The sequence below is a fragment of the Cygnus olor genome, chromosome 2 (assembly GCF_009769625.2).
Source record: "Cygnus olor isolate bCygOlo1 chromosome 2, bCygOlo1.pri.v2, whole genome shotgun sequence".
Taxonomy (NCBI): domain Eukaryota; kingdom Metazoa; phylum Chordata; class Aves; order Anseriformes; family Anatidae; genus Cygnus; species Cygnus olor.
This window is the reverse complement of record NC_049170.1, coordinates 120,984,360-121,006,858: the sequence shown is the minus strand read 5'-3', so window position 1 is coordinate 121,006,858 and position 22,499 is coordinate 120,984,360. Positions and strand designations below refer to the sequence as shown.

Here is a 22,499-nt window from a genome sequence, read left to right as displayed (position 1 = left end):
AAGATATATACTTCATAAAAGCCTCTTAAAAAGGTAGAAGGCAAAAGTTAGCTTAAAACCTCTTAAAGAAGCTTCTGGTTGCTAATTTGGAAGCAATGAGGGAATACATGACACCCTGAGAACATGCCTTCACAACCTGGGACCTCCCTGTCTGAGCTTAACAGCTATTTTCCAAGTCTGCATAAAAGAAGTAATGTTGGAAATAAAACCCAGATGAATGCAGACAACAAGGTAACTATTCTAGTCAGCAGCAAAAATTCAAAGAAACTGTTAGGTGCCAGCTGTGATTTAAACATCCCAAACACTTTTCCTTTTGAATACACTGTCACAAATACAAAGCATGCATAACTGTTGTACCCACAGCCATATAAAGTTAAAAAGTCAGCATTTAATCTATTTGCTAAGGGTATCTATTCAGGAGGCAACGTAGTTTCACACCTTTTAGTTTAGGAGCAAATGACTTGATTTTGCTTTAGTCTATGCAGGAGGGAGAAGAACATCCTCATTGAGAGGTGTGGAGGGAAGAGTGAAGGCTAGTACCAAAATAGCTCCCGTTCCTGACACCTTTCTGACACTGGCTGAGACAAGCGACTCGTACCTCAGACGCATGGTGGCAGCCAGCCAGCCGGATGACTGGTGACTTAATACACAAGTTTATGTGGGCTCTGGAGTCTGACACAGACAAGGGCATCAACTTCCAAATCTCAACAGTCAGCCTCAGTATTCAAACACCACCAAATGAAGCACGGCTATATTAAGACTTTATATATATATATATATATATATACACACATATACACACACTTCGTGCTTGCTTCCCTCTGTTCTGAACAGCTTTCACTGTAAGAAGTGCTCATTAAATATACATGCTTTTTTATTGGAAAAGTTGTGATCAATTGATGCGTAGGTCAAGAATGAGAAGAACTTAGATGAGTATATGACACTGATAAATACTGTAAAAATAGTCTCAGAATCACAGAGGAAAAGACTGGCATATGCATCTTGTTTCATTCTTCTGCTGAAGGCAGTTCTGACAATAAACAAGGCTTTGGGCCAAAATTCAGCCTTTGAAAACAATACAGGCATTTACGTCTATACGCGTGCGTGTGCAAGCAAAGGATATACTGCAATCTACCAGGCAGGGTTGCTTTAGTTTTATTTTGAAAGCCAATGAAAATAAAATCCTGTGGATGAAACAAAGAATCCACCCAGACATGAAGGCTACAGCATCTTTGTTGAAAGAACAATAGAATATTACTCCTCATCCCTCTATCTTTCTGCTAGAGCAGCATCAAGATAGTTATTGCTCTGATCAAATTAAAGAACGCTTCGCAGAATTACTCTTTAAACTAATCACTGTTCAGAGATTTCTCTTCATGTACCAATAGTCATAAATGCTCTAATTCAATCGCTTTGCAGAACACATCTCAATAAAAGAAATATTTCTATTAGCATTACAAAAGGCAACCAGTAAAATTACTCCAATGCACAGGCTCAAAATTTCACATGAAAGCAATATTCCCGCACAAATACACTCTATTTTTGTACTAAATCCACTCTAATGACATTTTGTAATCTGACAGCTCTCCCACTGGAGTACACACAATATTAATGAAGGCGAGATCAAATTAAACAGATGACATGATTAACAGTATTCATTTCATGCATGACTGTGTTTTACCGGAGAGATAAAGACCTGAAAGTAATTACCACGAAGTAAAACTCCTCCACCGACCTCTCCGCTCGCGGCTAGCAGTCCTTAAGCACTGATGTTTTATAACAAAGACTAATGCCTTTCATCTGCGGGCTTGCTTTTACGCTACGAGCCGAGCACCTCTACCGTTGCGTGCACGCAGTACCTCTGTATCTATGTCTGTAATGCAGCACGAAGATGACTGGGGAAACCTATCAAACCGGCAGGCAGCAGCCTCGCCCGCCAATAAGAGCCGGGCACATGCAGGATCCAGCACATGCTCGCTGCGGCTCCCACCCGGCCAGCCCAGCGCTGCTTAGCGGGCTGCTAAGCTAATTATAGCTGCCTGCCCTAGCGCCGAGCTGCTCAGCCACCCTGCTCGGGGACCTACGGCATGGGCACATCGCACCTGCCAGCCGAAAGCGTTGGGATTTGGGGCTGTTAGTCAGCCAGGTGCAGGAAAATAACAATAATAATAATTCCTGTGCATTGCTGTTTTGGCTTTTCGCCCCCTACCCCAAAAATGATTTGCCTCTGAGGGGGGTTGTATCCGCCTCTGAAAAAAAAGGATATATTTAGGAGTGTGCTTTCAGAGCTGACCACTTGTGGTTTGCTGGATCTATTGGAGTGAGAGAACACAACGTAGGAGTGGACTGTCAGTAGGGATTCTTGTTTTGAATGCACACATTACCGATGTAATAAACACAGTAGTTCTCAGACTAATTTATTTACTGTAGTTCACAATCTACAAGGCAGACCTTTGACCAGCAAGGTACTAAATGCAGGCTTTCAGTGCACAGTAGCCCTACAGAAGTCAACAGGACCACCTCTGTCCTTTACATTCACTCGTGGGCAGATATTCAGATGACCTGAGGGCTTGTGTATGCACTGGCACATGAAGTCCTAACTAAGCGTTCACGAGGCTTTGGTGGAAACGCCAAGGAAATTTTCGCCATTATGCGAAACAACTGAACTCATTTGGAAAACACTTTCAGCAAGCCAACACTCCTTAGAAGTATGGGGAACTTATTCAAGTAAACCTTACATGCATCTTATAAATATGCAAGTCCACAAAAGTAAGGAATGTTTTGATCTAAGAGACTATTGCGTACTAGAAAGATGCCAACAGCTCCTACAGTTATTCAGGATACAAAGTATTGGGTAAATAATAATGAAAAGAAGATACAAGCACTGCAATTTAGTATTCCTGAGCGGTATATTACAATAAATCTTCTTTCTGATCAGCACAACAAAATTCTGAAGTCTCCTGTTCCTCTATGGTTCATATATTCACTTGTTCAATAGTGGCCAAATGGTTTCTGAACTTCACCGTCAGGATGGAAATACACAGTTGGTTTTTCTAAAGTGCCAGGTAGCTAAGCTGCCTCTCATAAGATACAGCAGATTTTTCAGGATTGATATTGCCATAGTATCATCATAGTACAGAATTAGGTGTATATAATTTTAAAACACATTGTTAAGATGTTCCACTACATTACACATAAAACATATCCATAAACGTTACACTTACAAGATCCACTGCAATAATGAGTTTCTACATGCCCAAGCTGGCATTTTTTCCCATATTTTTTTTTTTATCAGCACCATACAGTATCAGGTACAGTCCAAGTACATGATACTAAAGGTTGTTCATAAACATTTATCTATCGTATTTTTACTTCAGTACAAAAATTATGTTTGCTACTGCATAAAACGTTACCAATGGAACAAGACTTCCATGTGGTAACAGTGCAAGGCCGTATTTATTGATAATATGCAAATAGCTGTGTCACAGCTTTCTTAATCTGCCAGGGAAAATTGCTCATAAAAAGAATCATTCTGTGCTAGATGCAGACTTCATTTCTATAAGAAAAATATTCTCAAAGCTATATATTGCGAGAAATAAAAATGAAATGCAGGAAGAGTGACATTTTGCCCCTTGAGTCAACTTTCAGTCAACATTAAGTTTTGTGTTGCAATAAACTAAGGAGTTTATTTTATTAAGTCTTCCTTTTCGGATTACATCATCTAAGGAGCTCATCAATTTTTATAAACCGTGCTTCTTTAAAACTCTGTGGAATATTCCAAGTTTCTCAGCAGCATGGCTTGAATCCAGAAAACTATATATTTCATGAATAACAGCAGGGGGCTGTTACACACAGGTTAAAAACTTAATTTAAAGAGAGTTCAGGAGATGTGAATCCCAGTGAAGAAGATTGACAGTTCTTAGACGATCAGATCTATAATGACTTTTCTAACAACATTTTGCCAAAGGTACCAACAGGGGAACGAGCCTGAGAGTCTTGACCCCAGCCCTCTGATCCAGCTTATGGGGCTACTCCTGTATGGTAAGCAAAGACAGACACACACAAAAGGCTCTAACGGCATTCTTTTAATCCAATCCACATCCACAGGCCACCAAGCCACCTTATGACAGCTAACAAAGAGACCCAGAGTCCTTAAAGAGAAATTACATAAGTTTCAGCTGCACGTCCCCTGCTGGCCCAGCAGCTCCCCAGGCCCTCACAGATCGCTCCTGCACAGGCCCAGCCTCCTGCCTCCTTCCCATGAGCTGCTGGCTCTGAAAGAAAATACAAACAGTGTTCTTTTTTAAGCTGTAAACTGTAGCTGGGGGTCAGCCCTACCACATCCAACGTGACATGGCAGCTCAGGTCCTCCAATACAATGCTTCCTGGTTGACAACTGCAAATCTGGCATTTCAAGAGACACCGATTTTCCGTTCTGCAGCACAATGAACGCTCACTAAACCTCTGTGGTTAGCTTAACAGGCCAGCTATAATAGTCTGAATTTCTGTATCTATTCTGTCAGTCACTTCTACCTCCTCAGACAATCTGGAGGGAAAAGGAGGTGCAGGGAACAGCACCTCGGGTCTGATGTTTGGAGCCTGCGGTGGTTTACGAGGGCAAAGGCGGTCAGCTAAAACCCCTGCCGAGCACAAGGCAGAGCTCTGCCAACCTCCTCACCGCCCGTGGTGACCGCACACAAGTGCCTGGATCACACACAGGACCTGTGACAGGATACGGCCATGAGTATGCATGCCAGCTAGGGAGGCTGGGAGAGGTTTCCTGAGGACACAGTAACAAGAGGCTTCGCAGCCCCAGCAAATCTCTGTTGGAAGTGAGCAAGTTGTGAAAGGTAGGCGAGTTGGCCAATATTCGGCAGGCTTTCATAGAAAGCAAAAGCCTGTCCCTGGCACAAAAGATCTATCTGGGCTAAACTTTGAGTTTCCTGCTCCTCCGCATGGAAACAGAAGGGCTCTACAATGTTTTTAGAAATGAAAAGCAAGGTAGGCTTTTTCCAGCCCCGTTCTTGACAGAACGGTTTCAATCAACAGTTTCCAAAACCATATGGTCCAATGCAGATGCCCATCATGGAGGGGAGAAGAGAGGAAAACCTATGGATAGGATGAATTGATATGAAACCAAAACCAAATCTTAAAACTGAAAATTGCCTAGCTTGCATATTAATAAATTTTACACGTCATTTAGGCACTTCTAAGTGAGTTAACAGATGGATGTCTATTTTGGGAACAAAACTTTTTCTGTGCTATGAGAGCTTTTTTAAGTACTTAAACGTACAGTGGTTTCAATTCAGAAATATTTTAAAATAAAAAAAAAATCTGATGTACCTTATGACTGAACAGGTTTCACTCCGGATAATAGTTAACTTTTGACTTAAAAAATACCAAATATTGCTTGGAAACTGCTACAGCATTTACTTAAATGGGTTTTGCAAAATATAGTAAGCATATGGAATGAAAATGAGTTGAGTAAAAACGTTGTTGAATCAACATGCTGCATTTCTAAAGGCAACAGTGTGTGTATTTCCAAGCTGTAGCCTTGAGAGGTTGAACTGAACCAATTACTCTAATGAATATTTTACTTGGCTTGGTGCATTCATTAGACTTTTAGAAGAAATCAAGCTAAACCATCCCCTGGTTATGTACACATAACAAACAACAACAACAAAATCTTAAGATTCATGTATGTTGGTATTTTTTTGTGCATTTAGATTAAACGATGTAGGGTTAATTTTTTCTTTCACAAATTTTTCTAGATTTCAATTTTGATTTTCACAAATATTTATCTAGCATTATTTTCTCTTTCTTGTGGAAACTACCTTTTTGACTTCACAGTAGTTACTTGGTGTGTTCTCTCCCTTCTCAGCAAGTGCTTGAAGTTTGGGCAGTCTGCAGGCTGGTGGTAAATGCACCACGAACACCATCATCATTAATGGAGGGAAATAAAACACAAGCCTAGTGTTTGCCAAGTAAACCTTTCTCAGGAAGTCACAAATATCAGCCTTCAGGTTTGGCACTCAGTGTAGAAAAAGATATGTTCATTTTAAGGAGCACAAGGATATTTTGTGAATTGATCCTAATTTGAATCTGGTAAGAAAGCAGTTACCGGTACATGTGTGCATGCACATACACAGAAATGGTACTGATCACGTTTCAGAATTAGTAAACTAACATCCAACTTTAGGGCTGATTCTCTTTTCAAATATGCTAATTATATCCCTAAGCGTCCTAGACTGCTGCTTTAGGTACTTAATAACAGGTAGAGAAGTCCCAATAACAAAACAGGGATTCTCTGCAGGACACCACTAAGACTGATTTAAAAACAACTTTTTTTTTTTAATAGCATTCATTTATTCCTGTCTCAAAGAAAAAAAAAAGCGAACAACCCCCCCCCCCCCCCACATACACACCCTGAAGACCATCACCATCCCTTACCTCCACAGATGTACACATTGGCAGTATCTTCACTGAAAACCCAGATGACCAAAATGAAGACATCAATCTGCCACTACCACCTCTGAGAACCACGGGAGGAGCAGTCAAGCTGTCAGTAAGGTGTGTTTCATCCTGCCACTGATGGATGCTTCCAGTACACACAGCAGGATCTGAAGTGAAGCCTGTTGGAAGTTTACTACTCTGAGCACTTACACTTTGCCCACACAACCAGACATGGGAGAATGCAGATGTTAGTATTGTTCTGGTTGCACCCTAAGAACACAGAAATCCCAAATTCAAATGATAGATCATTTATAGGCTTCATGTCATCACCCTGAAATACATTTCCTGTCACACACACCACTCTGACACCTCCATGCCAATATCAAGCTTTCATTTCTCCCCAAGATCCTTCCACTTCTCCTTCATTGTAATGTTTTCTTCCACCTCTACACCATATTTCTGCAATCACACCAAACTACACAAACATCTTTCGTGTCCTTTTCTCTTTCCACTCCACTTATTTTTCTATACTTTTCCTCACAGCTGGGTCCATTAATTCCCCTTTCTCTGATCAGAGATGCAATATGAACTGTTAATTTTGAAGTACTACACGTTTGTGAGCACAATCAAGACTTTTAGAAGACTAACGTGTGCCTCTTAGCCACCACTTCATGACTTCTGTCCGGTCGGCTAGAAGGCCATGAAGCTGGTGAACCACAGAAACGGACCACACTGCTCATCAATAATATGGCAAGCACAAAAATAGTCCTAAATAGTGGATCCATATAGCGTATGCTTGACTTCCATAAAAACAATGATCATGACCCCAGCGAGCCAAAAGCTGTAAAATATGTTACAGAAATAGCCTCTGCCTTCAACAGTCAAGTGAAAGTGATGCATTAGCAGAAAATAACAAAGAGGTTTAAAAAAAATAAATCGTGACTGATGTAAGATTCTGAAGTCGTAACATGAGGTATAATGGTAGCAAAAGTCAATTGCTCAAAAGGACATGGGAGGTTAAAACTACAATGAAACAGGCCACAAGAGGGCTTCATAAGTGGGGATAGGTCTTTTGTACTCACAGTGGAAAACAGGGATCCCAAGAATATCATTTAAGCCATAAAGCTGACACACAAGTACAGACCTGTTCCTGGATTTTCCTCAGTGGAAGCACAGAAGGAGAAAAAACAAGCATGCACTACAGTAAGTGCACTCTAGTACCTCCACAGTATTATTCTTTATCACAACCGCAGGCACTTTCTTCTCTATTTCTATTCAGTATCTTCTTCACTATGACTGGCTTACCACAATCTGTGACACAATCTGATGCTGAGCATATCTAATCAAGACATCTATAGATTGGCCCAGGAAAACTTTAAATGCAAGTCCTCCATCAGAGGACAGGTGTAATTTTTCAAAAATGCTATGTTGCAAACAGCACAATAGCTGAAGAACAAGGCGCAGCATTCCTTCCTTTGAAGGAAAAATTGTCAGACTTGCTCACTTCTGTAATTAAGGATGTTATTTCCAATTCTGGGTAGAAAGTGCAACTTTGTGGCTTTCTTTGATCTTCTGTGATGACAATGAAGACCTATCAAGCTCTCTAGAGCCCATTGTTTTGTTTTTTTTATTCTTCAAAGACTGTTTTCCGCTCTCTTACATCTCCCTACACAAGAAGGTGGTTATGTTGAGCTGCAAGACACAACTAGAAAGCAAGTCAAGGTGCGACTGTCAGAACATGAAGTGGTTCTTCACGGACACTAGGGCGTGCAGGCTCCCACTCAAAAACCACCCCGCTGCCAGCAAGTTCGCTGGGAGCTGAGATGGAAAACCTTTAAGACTTCATGTCTCCGGTCCACACCCATAATCCAGAGTTTCAGAGCAACTCTCAGATCCCAGAACTGTACGCAAGAGCTGAAGATATTCAGCACAATGAATCCCAGACAAAAACTAGCTTCATATGCAATGGCATTGGTTATCATTTCAAGGCTAACGAGTCTGAAGACAGCCTACTAAACTTCAAGCCTTTTTAGTACAGTGTAAAATAAATTTCGATTTCAATCTTAGAAAGATTGTTAATTTAATGACTAGAAATTGTATCCATATAAAACCAACAAGTGTGACTCTGTACAGAACCCAGTCTCACAGTCTTCATACAAGAAACCAGAAGCATTTTGCTGGCACAGATGAAGAAGCCTCTCCGGGAAGAGAGGCTTAATTATTTAATGGAGCAAGGCAAAAAGCGCTTGTATGAATAACTCTTCGGGACTTATTCCATACAATGTTCCTGAACATGAATGCACTTATACCTTGGGCAGCTTATATACCTAGCAGCTGGAAGTTTGTGGGGCAGATAAGATCTCAGACCCTGCTTCCACAACTGCTTGTGGCTTTTAGCCAGTGCTCTAATATAAAACGTGCAAAGAATTCACATAACTATGGTTATGAAAAATTAGTATAAATGAAGACAGATGAATGCCCAACCCTAAAGCCTGGAGACTCGCACTCCTTGTTTTCTCCCCCTCCCTGACCACTGAACAGACCCTCCTTTTCCAGCACAGTTCTCCACCTAAAATGAGGGGACAGTGATGATCCTGTCACAACCAGCACAGGGGTTGCCGGCAGGGAATGCTCCTAAAAAGATGGCAAATGCACATCAGGGGAACTCTGCAACATCCTGGGGACAAATCACTTATCGGTCTGCCTTCTCAAACTCTTCCCAGCCAGAACAGCAGGCATTTTCTTCACCTTCCCCTCCCAGGCCTGCAGGCAAAAAATGTTGCTCCATGTCCTTGCAGCACATGACATACGAACCTCATTCAAGTCACCAGCTGTAACACTACTGCCATCAATACTATTCAGGTGGCCATCCAGAGACTCATCCTCAGCTGGGGAGTCCCAAACCAAATGGTGCCTTTTATCCCTTTATCCCAGCTGCAAATCCCCAGTGCTTCCAGGATAAGTTTCTAAAAGCACAGGCATCGTGATCTTCAGTCTTACATTCAAAAAACAAAAAACACAAACCAAACAGAAAACACCACCACAACAACAAAAAAAAACACCTTTGACACCCTGTTACTGTAGTTTATCACTGCTGACTACGCATCACTTCAGTAGGTATTTATTTTTTTTGGCATGAATTTATGTCAACATAAGATTAGGCACAATGCAGGCTGATGGTTCCAGGTTTTCATGCAGCATCTTTCCTAATATTGTACACTGTAAAGGATGGCAAATTTTTTTTTTAGATCATTTGTTTCCTGCTTCCTCAAGCGGATGATGTCTCAGTGGTAAGTCTGAGAATCCCAAACATGCCAGAGGTGGAAAGGGAAGTCAATAATCCTGTAATAATATAACATAACTTTTTTTTTTTTTGACCCTGTAAAAATTAGGTAGAACACCACTGGAAAATAAAATCAAAAGGCAAGTGGTCAGAATTAAATTAAATCAGAACTGGAGCTTTCAGTCACTCTCAAACATAACGTTCTGCATGCTCTGTAATAATGTAGTCTTTAGCCGAACAAGAAAGTCCCTCCATGCTCCCCAGACGTCCCCTTTAACCAGGGTCTAAAAAAGAAATTGCTTCAAAGCTAATCGGCAAATAAAACAGACATTGATATTTTCAAAGCAAATTCCAGCTGGCTGTAGTCAAAACACAAGCAGCATAACCACAGTAAAAGGGCTGCTGGAGAAGGGAAACATGAGGAAATTTCTAGGTTGCGTAAGTGTTTAACATTTACTTCGCTGTACATAGTATTCATATTTATAAAAAATTTATGTATGACAAACAAAACATTTCTGTACTCAGCTGCACGGCCACATGCAATCCTAGCAGATCCCACTCACTAACATAAATATCCTTCCTTGGAGGGACCAAAGGGAAGCAATGTAAATAACCCTACACACAGGACAGTTTTCATACTGAGTCGTCCAGCACACAAGTTATAGTGTACACATGCCTAACCTGCAAAATCTAATCATTTGTCTCATTTAAAGCGTTCAAGTTTCTCTGAGTACTTACAACCACACCATTTATATAATTCTGTATCTGTTTCATTAAAAACAAATTGAAATAGCTCTGAAATATTGACGCTCAGAAGACTTTAGAAAGCTCATTTTCTCTTTAGGCACTTACAATATAATCATTTCTTGTGAAAAATTAGTACAGTACTTCAGGAAACAGTAGCTTCTACTATTGCTTTGTATCTCAGCAATAAAATGAGACAATCACATTAAATCTATGAACACTTTTTTTTTTTTAATTCTACTTTATAAGTCAGTGTAAAAATTGACTAGATTCAGAAGTCTCTACTCATTCAGCATGTGGGATTTAAATTAACATTCAAAGATCTGAGCATGCATAAAGGAGATGTCCAAAAATTATCTTTCACCTTTTGCATTAATTACAATTTTTTTTGGCCTCTGTATACATACTTCAACTTCAACAGAAGAGAGCAGCTGGAGTAAGATCAGAGACTCCAAGTCTTCCATTGTATACTAGAGTATCTCACATCAAGTAAATAAAAATACGAGAGGAAGAAGTATCAAACTGTGCTAACTGGGAATACATAAAATGGACTGGTGATTTAAAAAAAAAAGTTATCTGTAGAATATGCTGGCGGTGGAAGAGATGCATAGATACACTTGAGAAGTTTGTTATGTCTAAAAAGCCCAGAACAACAAAAGCAAAAGGAAAATGAAAAAAGCACATGTCCAAAAGAAGAAGAGGGCAACTAAATCCACACCTAAGTAGTATCAGGAGGCAGAGAACTCCAGAAAACAAAGCATGCCTTCCAGCTGACAGTACCTCTTCACTCACCTCATCAACTTGCAAAGCCTGCTGGAGGCAAATCTACAAAATTTGTGAGGAAAACCAAAAAAAAAAAGTTACTGTTGCATACATTACTTGCATCTTGCTACTACAATTCTCAGGGGAACGTACCCATAGCTACTTACGTACAAAATTATCTATACTAGATCCTTCCCAGCAACAAACCCAAGCAGCAGTTCGTATTTGCTAGCTGTACTTCTAGCAGTGTGGATGTAGCTTTTTTTTTTTTCCTTCTCCTCTTTACACAGATAAACAGTTTTAATTCTCATAGTCTTCAAGGCAGCCAGATGGAAAAACAGTATTGATTTCTTGTCTGAACCCCTGCAAGCCAGCACTTGGATCTAATGAGCTAAAAAGGCAGACATCCCGACCCATGGTTAAGTACTGCCGTCTGTAGCACACAGCATTTCCTCAACGAACGAGGAAAGTAGTTAAGGCTGGGGTCTGGAAATCTCTGATCTATCTTTTACGAACTAAAAACATGTTCTTAAATTAATTGGTTCCCGTTTTCTCTGGGAGTTTCACTTGCATCACTTCATTGTGCATTTCTTAGGGTTCAGACAGCCTGAATCAAACCCCCATGGGACCGTCTTCTTGGCAATGCCCAACCAGCAGAATGAAGGTACCACTGGAGCTGGCCCGTATCAGGGACACCACAACCAGGACAGAGCCCACAGCAAGTAGCAGAAGGAAGGCACCTCTTTTTAAGAAAAGTATCACCTCCAACTTGAAAGTGTTGCCTGCTGGCAGCTGGGGTTATGTACCTTGCGTTTAAAGGTACTGTGAAAGAAGCTAGAGGACCTGTTCTCCACATCCCCTGACCATCAGCAGAAAGAGCCTTTGAAGAGCCTGAAGGGGCTGTACTCATGAGAACACTTGGGAACGCTTCCCAGGTTGTTTGGGGTTTTTGATTTTCTAAACATTGACGAAACTCACTGTAGCTTCCAACTGAGAAAATTAAGATAGAAACAAGGATAAGAAGCTAGAACAAAGCTAAATATAGGTATAGTTACCTGATGCTTTAGATAACTGGTGAGTCATTCGAGTACTTGCACTAGAATTAAAGCATTTGAAAATTAAAGGGTGCTGGTGCTCAATCTATAGAAGAATGGAAAGCTATATTACATGCATATCCAGGCTTCACCTTACAGGCCTTAGTGCTTCTCAAGATTACCCGTATTTTATGCTACAAGACAAATCCATTTTGTTCTTTACACAAAGTTCTTTAACACAAGGAGTACCATTAATTTGAAGTGACTCAAAATATTAAGCTAACGAGATATGAAGTAATCATCATCCAGGACTCTATATAAACACTTTCTTCTGCTTCCCTTAACACTGAAATTTAAAACCTTGCCTGTGACTAAAGTAGGTGAGTAAGAGCACTAACTTGGCGAAGATCATAAGCAATCATTCAAGAAAAATGTGATCTAATACTTGTAATTTGAAATTATCTTGCAATCTGACTTACAAAATAAAGAAAACAAAAATATCACTCAGATGAGTCAACATTTTCATTACAGGCTGCCTATCATCGTGAAAACTCAAGTGAATGAGCATTGCAAAAGAACGTGTTCTTATAGAAATGGGTTATCAAGATGTAACTTGAAACAGTCACAAATTAAGCATGGGGTATATAGGTTTATCCATTCCTTTGAACCTACCTGGTCTTATTAGTAGAACACCAAGGAGAAAGACAATGTAAATACTAGAAAGCTCGACAGAGGACAAAACCCCTGCAGGAATAATCCACAGGTAACAGAAAACTTCATCTAGAATTGATGTGAATATATCAAGCTTGGATATGAGAATAATTAAGTTTTAATGCCAAGCAATTCTGGGCAGAGATAACTTAAATCACACTGAAGTGACTGAATAGTTTTTGGCTGAGGTCACTTATCTAAGGCTTGCTCTCTGCTTAAACAGTTCACCACAGAGTGCTTCTTATCACATACTGTTCGTGTGACACATGAGAAAATACTTTCACTCCTCTGGAGGCTTACAGCACCTAATCTAATATAAGTTACAAATTGTGGCTGCAGCAGGCAGCAGCACTAAGACAGAGTGAGTCATTTTTTATTTTTTTTTATTTTTAAGCACTATTAAACAGATCTATGCATAAACACGTCTCTTCCTTGAAAACACCTTATAGATCAGAAAATTATTTTGAAGATGTTGGCACGTACAAACCAGGGAAGGCTGATTTAGGTGGCAGATTATGCATTTATCTAGCATAAGCATTTATGCTTATTAAGTCCATTAAGAACCCTGTTATTAAGGAGTTTATTAACTGCTAGGATAACAAGCTCTTCTAATGCAACGGCAGGAGGACTCGGGGACAATGATGAAAAATGAAGTCAACTACCAATGAGTTCAACGAAAAAATGATTTTCTATTCTTTGCATGCTACAGAATTCATACAAATCAGACATCCTGGTACTAGGTTCTTGGGAAAAAAATAAGCAGGGTTTATTTTCATTCAACACACCGTCTAAGAAACTCCAAAAAAAAATTAAACAATTAAAAATATACTGAGATGAAGCAAACTATTTCAACAGGCCTGAGTGGAAACATTTTGTCTTATCACACAGCAGGTAATTCTGGATGACTTACCATGATAAGCACCATGACATCAGCAACCCTATGGAAGAATAAGGCCTATCTCGACAAGCTACGTTCGGTGGAATAATGCTACTTCTGGCAAGTTGGGCAACAGCGCCAGAACTGGCAACCACGGTTGTAAAATTGCAGGAAGTCCGCTTAAGACTCCCTATTTAACATGTATGGAGAGCTTTCCTCCTCCATGAGGAGCTCCTTCCAGAGCAGAGAATGAGGAACCCCAGCTTTCTGAGCAGCTCAATGCCCCATATTGATACAGGTCAGCACTAACCAGGGCTAAGTGAAAAATCCACGGCAGGCATTTAATGCTTGAGATTAGCAGACAATTGATTAACGTGACCTACTGGCCCCATTTTTGTTTGTTTGTGGTTTTTTGGTTTTTACATCAAGTCCATTATGCGACTAAGTCTGGTAGATGCAATAGTAGGGTTATGCCATCTAATGCCTTAAATTCGTGAACTTTCCCACTCTGGCATAGCCCCCAAAAGATTATGGTTTTAAAAAAAATATTTGATTCACCACAGAAATTAAATTCCTTTACAATGGAGATAACATTCACTGTGTTCAAATAAAGAGAGGGAGAGGAACTTAATTAGTCCTCCTTTTAAAATTCTCACAAACTCCAGAATTTTGTTTATTGCTCTTTCAGGGAAGTAATAAAATCATATACCTAGTATTTTAATATTGTGTTTCTGCAATCATCGTAACTGACAAATTTCATCATCTCCAAAAACGTATCCACTAAGGAAACAACATGAACTTCTGGTTAGCTTGTTCATTTACTAGGGGAGTGCCATGGGTGGAAGATTTGTGCATCTCCTATGACAATAAATACTACAATAGTCAAGTTGAAGAAAAAAGCTTCAGAAAAATAGAGCTTATAACTCATCCTGAGTCATTTCTGCATATCAACAGTGACTAGTAGCCGGGTGCTTATCAAACTACTGAATTTTTAAAAAGAGTTCAGTTTAGGAAAAACAATCATACAGAAGAGGCAATCCACACCCCTCTCCCTCCAAAGTAACTTCCTCTAGAAAAAACTAACTGCAGAAATTCAGGTCTTTACAAGAAGATGCACAAGCCACAGAACGGCTTTACATGGGATGTGCTCCAGCAGCAAGAATCCTGAGCCACCCTAGGGGGTGAGGCAAAGCTCCAGACAGGGACCCCCACACGAGTGCTCCAAGATTTTCCCACCCGTCACTGTTTTCTTCACCACCCTGGTTTGGAGAAAACTAAGGAAGTGTAGGATATGACTTTTTTTTTTTTTTGGGGGGGGGGGGCGGCTTTTTCCTCCTTTGCATTGCCTTAATTAGGTCAGAGCTCCAACACAACCAGGCGGAAAAGGCAAAGACCACAAGGTGATCCTCCTAGCACTGTGGGGCACCTTAAGATTTGAAGGCCATGTACAATGCAGGAGAAACCCAGCTGGGAAGTAGAGTTTGTTTTTTCTTTCTGCATTTGATGACCTTCACATGACAGCTCCGAGAAAATAAGAAGTACTGAACCCAGGAACTGCAGCAAGGGCCTAACTAAAGCCCATAAATATCTCAAAGAAGTGGATTGATGTTGACAAAAGCTTATGCAATCCAAATAGCAGACAGACTTTGACTGTGCAGAGCTCCTTGGATATGACTTCACAGCAAAGAGGCTTTCTTGTAGTTCTAGGACTCTGATTATGTAACAGATGTATAGAGATATGTTTGTCTTCATACTATTCACTGACCTTTCTCCATATCACAGTGAGCTTTACACTCTTCTTTTTCCATCATCAACCTCAGGCCACATTATAGTTGACCCAAAGCACAATAATATGGCTGGGTCTGAAATCCTTCAAGGGTAAATAGGCAGACACCAAAAAAAAAAGCTGAAGGAAATCATTCTAGCAGGGAAAGAAAGAATCATCTTATTAGATCTTGTCCCTTCCTTCTCTCTACTTCTTGCAACCTTCCCCGTCTTTGTATGCTGGCCCACCTGTTGCCAAAAAGGACAGCCCATTTTGGCTCATTCTTTACCTGTCAGAAGTGCCCTGCTGGGCTCTCTCATAAGCCTTCTGCAGCCCTATATCCCTCCTCTTTTCTGGTGTTTCGGAACACTAACAATGCTGCAAAGACAGCAATTCGGTGAACTCTGTCTCTGTCAACTGCTTTACCTCCACACACTGTCCAAGCCTGGCTCACTCTCTAGCTCCATCTCTCCACCAACCTCGCTGCAATGCTCTGTCCTGAGCACACTGGTGTCCCTCCTTCCTTGCTGTGGCACCACGTACCTGTGCTGCCATCCGCTCACTCCCCTCTTGCCCAAAGCCTGTTTTTCCTCCTCTAAGGCTTTCCCCACACTCTGAGGCACCAACTGACCTGCATGCCTCAGTCTACCCCTGAGTTGTGTGCCTTTACCAAGCAGCCTCCAAACACGGCTCAGCAAACTCAGCCTCACTGTCAACCACTTTCTACCATCACTTCCCCTCTTCCAGGGCAAGATGTTTTTCTTCCACTACTCCTGTCAACATCGCCTCCCTCAATGCACAACTGCTTTGCTCCTGAGGGCCACCATATAGGTATTTTTGATAATTCTTTGTTAGGTCTGAAAATGCATGCCCCTTATCCCCACCTCAAGTATAACGTTTTCAAAGAATTTTGACAGCAAAAATAACTAAGGGTACATGAAAAACTGGAAAGATAAACTGCAACATATACTTGCAAAACATATATTGGGCTTTACTAGTCCAGAACCCTTCCTTAGCACCAATTTTTCTAGATAATGTCAGTGCAGTATGTTTATCTCTAGACTCATAAAACATTTCACATGATGCGACAGGAAATTATCAGTTCAGATGAAGACAATCACTACAGAAGTGGGAGAAGAGCTGAAGCAATTTATAAATGTGACCAAAATAGTTACTACAGAGAAAAGGCAAGAAATTAGTTTGAAAAGGAAAAGCTCCTACTTCAACAAAATTATGCTGGTCCCAGTCTTTTTTCCGTTTTTCCTAAGATGCCTTGCTATAAGTTAGGAGTGTGCACAGACGAGCCTTTCTGACGACACAAAGCTGCAAGGAATCATCAAGACAGAGAAGGACTGAAGTACCTACTGCACTAGAAGAAACAAGTAATCTCATGAGTTAGAGTAGCAGAAATGGAAGGAATTGCAGTAGCATAAAGTGCAAGGTCAGGCACTTTCACAACAGTCATCAAAAACTCTGCTAAAAACCAGCATTCATCTGCTGGAAATATGAAAGGAATAAAGATCATGTGCACGTCAGTCTCAAATGAGTGTAAGCTGCTGTTATGATGCAGTCTGTGATGGAGGTCTTGGGCAAAGGTTATCCCAGGAAGACAACAGCATAATATGTGCTCAAATTTCAGTAAGCTGGAGATAGGCAATCTTTTTCTCACAGAAACAGAGTTAAAAGAACAGCAAGACATTTAACCCAGAAACAGTCGAAAAACAGAAAACCACCATAATTTTAAAGACGCTTCACCAACTACTCCAATACAATCGGTAGAAATACTTCAGCAGACAATCAAGAGGAGAGCTTGCACCTTTCAGAGGTGCACACCAAGTGAAAACCATGTTGCCAAGAAAACATGATTTATTCACCAACATTTCTCCTTTCAATCAGCAGGGATACAACTGTTTGAAACGCAGACTGGAGGAAACAGCCATCCATTTTGAGGAACAAGATTTTTACTGCTCACAGAAAACAGAGCCTGATCACATATGTGACACATAATATAACACGTTACCTGCAGTATAACCAGTAAAATGAGTAAAGCACCAGTGAACTGATGCCTCAATATTCTTTCTCATAGGAGCACAGTCATATTTTTGTATCATATAACATAGCTGCAACACAGTGCAAGAAAAGCTCAAGCCAGCAGAGGGAGGCAGCTGCTCTCCAGGACACACATCCTTCACATTCCCCGATGCACAGTAGGAAGCCAACGAGTTTGTTTTTGTGGAAGTGAACTCACCCCTCAGCCATTGTGTAAATGTGGCTTTAAATCAAGCTGTAATTAGATTTTGCTGTATTTAACAAAACCCCTCTTGTTGCTCCTCTTTTCCAACTCTAGACAGGAAATAAATGCATTCGTGAAAGAAAAAAGGGAAAAAAAAAGTTTATGCCTCTTCCCTGAGCATGTTCTGGCACGCATGCAAAAGTAAGTACAAAACATAAAACAATAAACTCAACAGGACACTCGGTCTTCACATTACACAGGAACACAAAGACCTCTTGCACTGGTCCACTCTTAAACTTTAGCTTCTTTTTTTATCAATATTCTCCTTCACCACATTAACCTTGTTAAAAGATACTAACAAGTCAAACACTTGGAGTCAAGCTTTTCTTCATAAATTTAATTAACTTGGCAGAAAACACAAATGGAAATCTTCTGCTAAAAACTCAGGCAAAATAAGACTGCCACGTACTCATTTTAGGATAGATCTTTTCTTTCCCTCTTATTTTAACTATTTTGATCGCAGCACTCCTGTTTTTAACCAAACAGCTTTATTTCCATCACAATCGTTGTACAGGCCAATACCCTAAAATTTAACTATGTTAAATCAAATCCATGTTACTGCAATACACGTTGCACAAGCTGGTTTTATTTTGTTGATTGGAGTTCTTTATGGTCTAAACTGTGTATTTCCACTGCAGTTTACATTGCCATAGGAGTAAGTGCATAGCGAATGAAGTTGAGTTTACTCAGAATAACGAACAGTTTCTATAGTTTTTTTGTTTTGTTTTGACTCCAAAGCTCTCAAACTAGTTTATGGTGGCGGTTGCAGCAGTGGATACAATGGCAGACTGGTGCAAGCAAGTCAAGAGGACATGCCCAAGGCCACGCAGCAAGCTAGCTGCTAATCAAGGAACAAAAAGTTTCTGCTCTTAATCTAGACCCAAGAAAGCTTCTTCCCCCTGAGTCAAAATGTACTGATAACTATCTGGTCTTTGAAAAGTTTTAGATTCCTTAGAAGAAAGGAAAAAAGACCAAATGCTAATTACTTACTTACATGCATACAAACGTTGCTTAGGATTATTTACAGAAGTTACTCATTTTTAGGGCAGCTGGAAAAGCATGCCTCTTCAAAACAAACTGATTACAAGAACATGTGCTCTAATGCCCTAATTCTCTACAAATCTTCTATTATGCTGCAAGTTTTAAGAAAGCTAAGGCAGGTTTAGAGAACTCAAACAATAACTTCATTCTGAAATCAGAAATTCTCTTCATGCATCTAATTTTGAAAAACACCAGGGCTAGGGAGTTTGTCAAGTGTCAGAATAATTTTCCTTTCTAAACAAAATGAGGCTTGGAGAAAGCAGCTAAGATGGTTAAGGTTATGAAGATAATATGACAAGAGCCTAAAAATAGTATGAACAAGGTAAAAAGCTATATTCAATTATTAAAGATACATACTTGTATGCATTAAGATTTGCATGGACATATTTTAGAACAAGCTACAACTTTAATGTGGAAATCTTTATCACAGAAGTTGGTAAGGCCAAGATTTTAGCAAGATTCCAAGAGCTAGATATTCATAAAGCAATTATATTATTGAACATGAATTATTAAACTGATTGGTTTGAAGTTTAATCTCCAAACAAAAAAAGATCAAGGTAAATATTGGGAGCAGATTATCCTCCTACACCTGCAGGAGATCTCTTATATTTGTTTTTGAAATACCTAATGCTAGCTCTTCCTGAAGGCAGGAACATGAAGTTTGGTTCAGTCTCAATCCAAACAGACAATTCAGAAATTCATATTATATGCACAGAAATTCATCTTCTGAAACTGTAAATGAGCTGAGGAAAAGATCACAAGAATTTAGGATTCTAATCTCTACTGTATCTCTACTTTTATAAAACATGTTAAAGTGAAACATCCCACATTAAAGAAACGTAAGTTTACCACTGCCAAACAGACTAGGTGGACATGTATTTTCACCTTCTTTGACCCACAAAAAGCAAGAGCATTTTTTTTCCCCTGGAAGTCTGTAAATTGGCACAGAAGGGCAATAATCCACAACTGCATGAAACACTATTAATATTAATGTCTTCCAAGCCAACATTTCAGAAAAAAAAATCTGGGGAGAAATGCCATAAGGCACATGGCCAATGGTATGGGGCCATAACAAGGAAAGGGAAGTTTCTATACTAGCTCCTAAAGTGGAAGCATACAATAGGATTAGCCTTATCTTATTTAAGTTTCTTAAAAACAGGTCTGCATCCTCCAGACAGTTTTCTGCTTGCAGGAGGACTCAGATTCTGAGTAGGAGTCACTCTTACAATGAAGCAGCAATAGCTATGCTTGGCAGAGCTGGAAGCACGAGGACAACATCAACAGCAAGAACAGTGATTCACGTTTGACTTCAGAGAAAAAAAAAAAACACAAAATTTCAGGCTAGATAAAAATTCTTCTTTTTCCATACTCAAAGCAGCTTAAAGACTACCATTTTTATAGGTCATGCCCTGTACTTTTGCCTGCTTTTCGATTTATATGTAGGATGGTAAGATTATAAAGTGGCTTCCACTATGGCATTTCAATTCAGATTATTCTCCACATAATAATTACTGCCTTTCTTCTCATCACTTACATACTGTTTTGCTAGTCTGAGAATGTTTTGTATTTATTCATTTCTGAAAAGGTTTTTTAATCCCTTCAAAGTACCAGAGTCCTAAGCGGAGCTAATCTTATGCTCCATGAACTTTAGTGCAAACGCTATAAGCATTTCTTTTTTTTTTTTTTCCTTAACAACTTCATTTTATACGGGAATACAGCGTTACTACTGTAACCAAGCAAAGCAAATATGCTGCAGTAAACGTAAACTTTATTCAAAGCGTAGCTTTAAAAGTGTTATGGCATATTTCAGCCTGGACTGCCAGTGTTAGTACAGGGGAAAAGGCAAAACGAGAACTAAATGACAGACCTTTCATGTCAACAAGAATTTTAGAACAGTTAAACCGGAAACCTATGGACTAAACATACTGCCAAAATGTGTCAACCTGCTTGTTGAAGCCAACTGCATTTCAGTTGCAAATGGATAGTTTAAGTAGAATTGGTTGAAAATACTGGGAAAAAAGAAAAGGAGGGTTTGGAAGGGCGGGGGGAATTATGCCTCTTTCTTCTTCTCAAGATTCACGTGTTGCTCCTTATAACACTCTATTTTTAAAGAGTATTGGTGGGCAATACCCCTGGTAATTTGATATTTTGTAACACAAGACAAAATTTGCAGAAGAGCAGCCAGGGAGAAATTTATGACTGAACAAACACTGAAGATCCAGCTTTGTCACAGCGATTAAGTAAGGCTAATACTGAGGCATTTTGTCGGTCTTCAGGAAGCATTTCAGAAAATAATTTAAGCTGTTCAAAATTTCTTGGTAATATCTGATATCTAGAAGTCTCTTTATTATGTCTAAGCAAGCAGATACTGGATATAAGCTGTCCTTATGTTTATACAAAACATAACAATCACACTGTCTCTGTATGCTCCTCCATACTACTTTCAAAAAAAACTTTCATAGCAAAAGATACGTTCAATATGTCTTAAAAATTCAGTATTTATACCAGAACTGCTCTGTTTTTCAAAAATTTACAAGAATGTTTAAAATTGTACTGAAATTCAGGCCTGTAGATCTGATGTTTTCACTGTTTCCTCTAGATAAGCATAATCCAAATTATAAATTTTAAGGATTTATGTACTTCTACTAAGTCTCGTGTGGTAGCCTTTTCAGAGAGAAAAACAACTATCAGCAACTGTGCTGTCCATCTTAATTGTGTTCATTATCACATTCTCCATCCTCTCAAGAAAAAAAAAAAAAATCCAAAAAACTCAGCCCAAGACTCTTGCACAACTTCAAACCGCATCTTCCTCTTCACTACCATGCACCCTGAGCCAGCCCAGGAAGAAGGACCTCAAGCCTACCTGTCATCTTTAGCTGCTCTAGGGAAGACCTACATAAATCACCTGGTTCAATTCCTCTACAGCATCTCCTCATACTATTTACTCACCACGAGATTGATAAGTCTATGGGAGAGAAAAATGATTAGAGAATTGAAACCTGCGTTAAAGTTACTAGAGAAATGGAATTAGCAACAAGCAAACAAACAAAAAGTACTTCTGGAAAGTAATTATCTAGTCATGATTTTCCTTCTGGTAGTTATCATGACCACAGGGACCACCACCAGCAAGAGCCTTCCATAGGTAATACATACACCACTAGGGGAAAAAAGCACCATCAGGGATCCTGTCCTAAAGGCTATTTTAGAAAAGAATTTCTGCCAGAAGTAAAATGCTTAAACATGACAAACCCCACTGGGGAAGAAAATAAGGGAAAACATCAACTGCCTCTTATAGGACAGAGTTTATTTAAAGTCCAAGCAGAATCAGTGAGGGCAGAGGGGAACAGAAAAGGAAATAAAGGCATAAAAGTTGTTTACTATGAAAATCTGCACTGCTTGTTTCACTTTTTCAGGGGAAAAAAAAAATCTATTGTAAGAACATTTTTGGACTGAGCCAAAACAACAGTGTTGCATTTTGCCTCCTCTGGCAGGAAAAAAAAAAAGCATTTAATGATCAGAGCTTCTTCTGTACTAAG

The 22,499-nt window shown here is 39.7% G+C and overlaps 1 protein-coding gene across 12 annotated transcripts in view; it reads right to left on the bottom strand.

Annotated features, from left to right (window-relative positions):
* FAM110B (family with sequence similarity 110 member B) overlaps positions 1 to 22,499 on the bottom strand; it is a 109,692-nt gene that overhangs the window by 54,714 nt on the left and 32,479 nt on the right. For 2 of the 12 annotated variants that reach the window (XM_040545605.1, XM_040545595.1), the window contains exon 1: positions 1,711 to 1,849. The exons of 8 other annotated variants lie outside the window; for them this stretch is intronic. The gene's annotated coding sequence lies outside the window, so the exon portion shown is untranslated. Of the gene's footprint in view, positions 1 to 1,696; positions 1,865 to 22,499 lie in introns of those variants that run through there. 2 more of the 12 variants (XM_040545597.1, XM_040545598.1) reach the window with 2 other exon arrangements.